The sequence below is a fragment of the Oryzias melastigma genome, linkage group LG12, assembly GCF_002922805.2.
Source record: "Oryzias melastigma strain HK-1 linkage group LG12, ASM292280v2, whole genome shotgun sequence".
Taxonomy (NCBI): Eukaryota; Metazoa; Chordata; class Actinopteri; order Beloniformes; family Adrianichthyidae; genus Oryzias; species Oryzias melastigma.
This window is the reverse complement of record NC_050523.1, coordinates 1,276,346-1,282,677: the sequence shown is the minus strand read 5'-3', so window position 1 is coordinate 1,282,677 and position 6,332 is coordinate 1,276,346.

Sequence of the window (6,332 nt, the reverse complement as noted above, 5' to 3'; positions counted from 1 at the left end):
GTCTGAAGACAGAATTGTGGACCTTGAAATATCGCCGCTATCGCTAGCTCCAACACGCTAAGGAGAAGCCATCTTGCTATGTTGACTCTGGTTACGTGACCAAAACGGAGCTTTTTACCCGGAAGAGACAGGTTTGCCGAATTTGGCCTCAAAAATGCCGTTTTATTTCAATATTTATTGCTCAAAACACACCAAAACATTTGGAAATGATAAATATAAGGCGAAATACAGTTAACACCGAAAAAGACCCACAACCCCATTACTAACCCTTTAAGAGAAGCCCGCTAACTCACTACAAAGGAGCTCGCTAGCTTGCTACAGAGGAGCTTTCTATGCTACAGAAGAGCTTGGTAGCAAGCTCGCTACAGCTCTAAGACGAGGCTAGCGAGCTTGCTACAGCAGAGCTTGCTAACTTCCTACAGAGGAGCTCAGTAGCATGCTACAGTGGAGCTCGCTAGCTCACTAAAGAAGGAGGCCACTAACTGTTTAAAAAGGAGCTACTGTAGCTAGCTAAATACAGCGGGAGCTCACTAGCTCTCTAAAGCAGAGCTTGCTAGCTCGATACAACGGAGCTAGCTTGCTCTCTGTCTTGCTACAGAGGAGCTCGCTAACATGCTGCAGTGGAGCTTGTTAGCTTGATACAATGTAGCTCACTTGCTCACTGTCTTGCTACACTGAAGCTCGCTAGCATGTTACAGTAACGGAGCTTGCTAGCTCACTAAGGTGGTACTCGCTAACTCGTTTTAGCAGAACTCACAAGTTCAGTACGCAGAGCTCGCTAGCATGCTACAGTGGAACTCGCTAGCTTGCCACAATGGAGATTGCTAGTGCGATACAATCTTGCTCACTTGGTCACTTTCTTGCTACAGTGGAGCTCGCTAGCATGCTACAGTAGAGCTTGCTAGCTCAATTCAACGTTGCTCACTTGCTCTCTACCTTGCTTCAGCAGAGCTTGCTAGCATTCTACCGTACAGCTTGCTAGCTGGATACAACGGAGCTCACCTGCTCACTATCTTGCTACACTGGAGCTTGCTAACATGCGACAGTGTAGCTCACTAGCTCACAAAAGTGGAGCTCACTAACTCGGTTCAGCGAAGCTCACTAGTTCAATACAGCAGAGCCCGCTAGCATGCTACTGTGGAGCTCTTTAGCTTGCTACAGTGGAACTTGCAAGCTCGATACAACGTAACTCACTTGCTCACTATCTTGCTACAGTGGAGCCGCAAGCATGCTACAGTGTAGCTTGCGAGCTCAATTCCACATTGCTCCCTTGCTCACTATCTTGCAAAGTGGAGCTCGCTAGCATGCTACAGTAGAGCTGTCTAGCTGGTTACAACGGAGCTCACTTCCTCACAATCTTGCTACAGTGGTGCTTGATAGTATGCAACAGTGTAGTTTGCTACTTCTCTTAACTGGAGCTCGCTAACTCGTTACAGCCGAGCTTGCTAGTTCAATACAGCAGAGCTCGCTAGCATGCTACTGTGGAAATCACTAGCATGCTACAGTGGAGCTTGCTAGATTGATTCAACTTAGCTCACTTGCTCCCTATCTTCCTATAGTGGAGCTTGCTAGTTCTCTAAAGTGGAGTTCACTAGCATGCTAATGTAGAACTCGCTAGCATGCTACAGTGTAGCTTGCTAGCTCAATTCCACATTGCTCCCTTGCTCACTATCTTGCTAAAGTGGAGCTCGCTAGCATGCTACAGTAGAGCTTGCTAGCTTGATACAACGGAGCTCACTTGCTCACTATCTTGCTACAGTGGTGCTTAATAGTATGCAACAGTGTAGCTTGCTAGTTCTCTTAACTAGAGCTTGCTAGTTCAATACAGCAGAGCTCGCTACCATGCTACCGTGGAGCTCACTAGTGTGTTACAATGGAGCTCGCTAGTTCAAAACAGCAGAACTCCCTAGCATGCTAATGTAGAACTCGCTAGCTTGCTACAGTGGAGCTTGCTAGCATGCTACAGTGTAGCTCGCTAGTTCTCAAAAGTGGGGCTCGCTAGTTCAATACAGCAGAGCTCGCTAGCATGCAACTGTGGAGCCCGATAGCTTACTAAAGTGGAGCTCGCTATTCTGCAGTGTAGCTCGCTAGTTTAATACAGCAGAGCTCGCTAGCATGCTACTGTGGAGCCCGATAGCTTACTAAAGTGGAGCTCGCTATGCTACAGTGGAGCTTATTAGCTTTATACAATGGAGCCTGCAAGGCCGATACAGCAGAGCTCGCTAGCGCACTACGCTGCCCTCTGGGCGACTGGCTAGCGTAGCCAATGTAGGCAAACACAGATGGGGGACCACAGAAACTGTGGACAAACCCATTCGGGGCCACATTTTCTGCCTACTTTTAAACTACATTTGGCCCCTTGAGCTTGCTTACTGGGTTTTGGTGCATCAGAAGGTGTGTTCATAAACTGCATCCAGATACAGTTTGATGACTGGTGGTTCTGCATTGGTCCAGATTAGTCATCAGAACCCCCTATATGAGAAGAGGAAGGCAGGATTCTGGTACATCACCCAGATTGGAGTCAGGCCTGTGGTTGGGGCTCAAAAGTTAGCACCTGGTGGCTGTGGCTCCTCCCACAGGCTCTGGTCAGGCCAAGTCCAAAGGAGAGACATGAGATTACTCTTCCATTGGCTCAGCACCTGAAGGGAATCTCAAAAGGAGGAGTGCTATGTGGTTTGGGTGGTGGGTGTCATGGTTACCATGCCACGTTCAAAGTGGCTTCAATCACTTTTCTTCCCTTCTGATACTCGGTTTGAACTGCAGCAGGTCGTTTTGACCATGTCAAGATGCCTATATGCGTCGAGCTGCTGCCATGTGATTGGCTGATTAGAAATAATGAGCCATTGGACAGGTGTGAGTAATCAGGTGGCTGGTGAATGTAGACGGATCAGCTGAGACTGCTGCAGTTCCATATGACGCATGAACAGGTCTGTATATACTTACTATCACATTGTGTAATCTGTAATCATTTTATTTATGGTTATTAATGACCCGATGTTATCTTGAGCTCATTTCTAACTTGTAGAATTTTGACAAAATATTTTTATGGAGAGTAAAATATTGAAAGTTATTTAAGGTTTAAGTTGATTTATTCTGGAATAATATTCCTGATTTTTATTATTCATAATTATGTTAAAAAGTTTTGTTTTAAAGTTTAAAAATTTAGCATTCTGCAGCTTTTTGGCATTTACTAAAATATTTTGGAGTTAATATTTCAGCTACATGCTAGCTGTTTTGGCTAACTTTGGTTTTTTAAAACGTTTAGTCTGTTTTGGAGTTTAGCTAATATTTTAGCTATATGCTAGTTGTTTTTGCTAATTTGGGTTTTTTTTTTCAGAATATTTTGGGATCTAGCTAATATTTCAGCTACATGCTAACAATTTTGGCTAACTTAATCTTTTTAAAAGGTTTTAGTCTGTTTTCGAGTTAGGCTAATATTTATACAGTAGCTCGTTTGGCAAATTTAGGCTTTTTTCCGTTTTTTTTTTTGGCCATTTTGAAGTTTAGCTGTTTTTTCAGCTACATGCTAGCTGTTTTGGCTAACCTAAGTTTTCTTTATCTTTAAAGGCTAATTTGGCAATTAGCTACTGTTTTAGCTGGCTATCAGCTTTAGCATTTTTAGCCATCAATTTCAGCATCTGTCACAAACAGGCAGACAGCTGGTTCCACGTGCAGCAGGTTTATTAACAATCCACAGAATAAGCAGGGTCAGACAGGCAGAGGTCATACACGGGCATGGGAGCATCCGAGAGGAGCGAGAAGAGGAGTCAGAGTCCAGGCGAGGGTCAGGGGCAGGCGGCAGGCGGCAGGCGGCAGGCAATCAGAGTAGCAGGGTCGGAGGCAGAAGATCAGGTCAGGAGTAAACGCTCAGAGATGCAGGCAGGGTGGCACAAACAAAGCTTTGCGGAGAGTGAAGTGTGGAGCCAGACTATGAGCAGAGGAGGTGATGAGGTGATGGGGAACAGCTGAGCTGATGAGTCCAGGTGATGGCAGGTGGTGAGCTCAGAACTGTGGTGAGCGCTCCCTCTGGTGACTGGAGACAGTAGTAGCAGGTTGCTCCATGACAGCATCTTCAGCTATCAGCACTAACATCTTTTGCAGGCAAATTCAGCTTACAGCATTCACACTAGCATTATCACAGGTAATGTTATATATTTAGTTCATAATTATGTTAAAAAGTTACAGTTTTAACGTTTTAAGGATGTAGTTTTAGAGTGTTTAATAAATGTTGATCCTGTTCGACCTAAAGTGTGTTTTGGATTTTGGCCTCCTGTACGATTGAGTTTGACACGCTGCTCTAAAGTCAACTGACGCCTGACTCCAGCTGCTATCAACTTCACTGGTTTCATTTGTTTTGGCACTTAAATATGAGTGTAGATAATCTGTAAAGTATTTTGACTAAAGGACTGTAATGCAAGTTTCTTTTTCATAGAAGAGGCGGAGTCGTGGTTTGGGTATTGTTTTATTTTTCTTTTCTCTTTACCCAAGATTGTTTCACAGCTGCAGGTACAAACAATATTTGCTTTTTGAATGATCTGGTAAGACTTTGGAGAAAAGAACTGTTCAGAAATGTCAGATAAAAATATGCTGCACCACCTTTCTGTCTTTAAAGTGAAATTAAAAGATTCAACAGTCAGGAAAGTCTTTGGGAAAAAGATGAGATTTAAAAAAAAAATGTAACAACAATGCTTGTTATTCAAACCTAACTTTACATGTTTACGACTAGAATATTCTCTACTTTCTTCTTACTTTTCCTTCCAGCCTCCATCAATCAGCTTTAAATGGACTCTTGGAGAACTTTGGACTTTATTCCTCGTAGTTTGGATGACTTTCTCATGTTTTGGAGGTTCTAATGTTCCACTGTGGAACCAGACAAGCAGAGGAATCACTTCAAGCTGAGTCTTTTCAGCCGATGGATCATCTCCTTTTACGTCTTGGAGGAAGTTCTTTGTGGTTATTTTACGATCCTGTTTGTGGTGGGCGATGAGTTTAGGAGAGCGGCGGTGCGGCCGGCCCGTCAGGAGGATGGAACCTCAGACATTCTTCTGCTGCCTCGGCTCGTCTTCCCTCCAGCTGCTGTGTAAGCAGCGTCCAGGTCAAGCAGCTAATGGCTCATCGATCTCTGAGCTGACGGCTCGTTTCAGGAGAGTTTGGATTACTGTGAACTCAGGATGTGGGTCTGCAGCTGCTGGGATGGATCTGCTGGGATGGATCCGCTGGGATGGATCCGCTGGGATGGATCTGCTGGGATGGATCCGCTGGGATGGATCTGCTGGGATGGATCTGCTGGGATGGATCTGCTGGGATGGATCTGCTGGGATGGATCCGCTGGGATGGATCTGCTGGGATGGATCTGCTGGGATGGATCCGCTGGGATGGATCCACTGGGATGGATCCGCTGGGATGGATCCGCTGGGATGGATCTGCTGGGATGGATCCGCTGGGATGATCCTCTGGGAACGGATCCACTGGGATGGATCCCCTGGGATGGATCCGCTGGGATGATCCTCTGGGATGGATCCACTGGGATGGATCTGCTGAGATGGATCCGCTGGGATGATCCTCTGGGATGGATCCACTGGGATGGATCTGCTGGGATGGATCCGCTGGGATGATCCACTGGGAACGGATCCACTGGGATGGATCCCCTGGGATGGATCCGCTGGGATGATCCTCTGGGATGGATCCACTGGGATGGATCCACTGGGATGGATCCGCTGGGATGATCCTCTGGGATGGATCCACTGGGATGGATCTGCTGGGATGGATCCGCTGGGATGATCCTCTGGGATGGATCCACTGGGATGGATCTGCTGGGATGGATACGCTGGGATGATCCACTGGGAACGGATCCACTGGGATGGATCCCCTGGGATGGATCCTCTGGGATGGATCTGCTGGGACGGATCCACTGGGATGGATCCGCTGGGATGATCCACTGGGATGGATCCACTGGGATGGATCCGCTGGGATGGATCAGCTGGGATGGATCCCCTGGGACGGATCCACTGGGATGGATCTGCTGGGATGGATCCGATCCACGTGGTCTTCCGACATGAAGATTCAGCCGGTCCGGCAGAACCGTCTTCTGCTGGTTTTAGTTCGGTCCTAATCCCAGAGAGACCTTTTACATAACAGTGTTTGTTTTTTATTTTTTGTTTTTTCGTTTCTCCTGAAACACGTTTGAAAAAGCTTTATTTAAACACAGCCTTGAAACAGCTGTTAGACTCTTCTTTTGTTTTGGTTCCTATTTAAATCTAATGAAAAATTTCTAACAAACTTTTCTGGACTTGAAATGTTTCATAAACAGTTGAAAAGTGACAGTTCGTTGG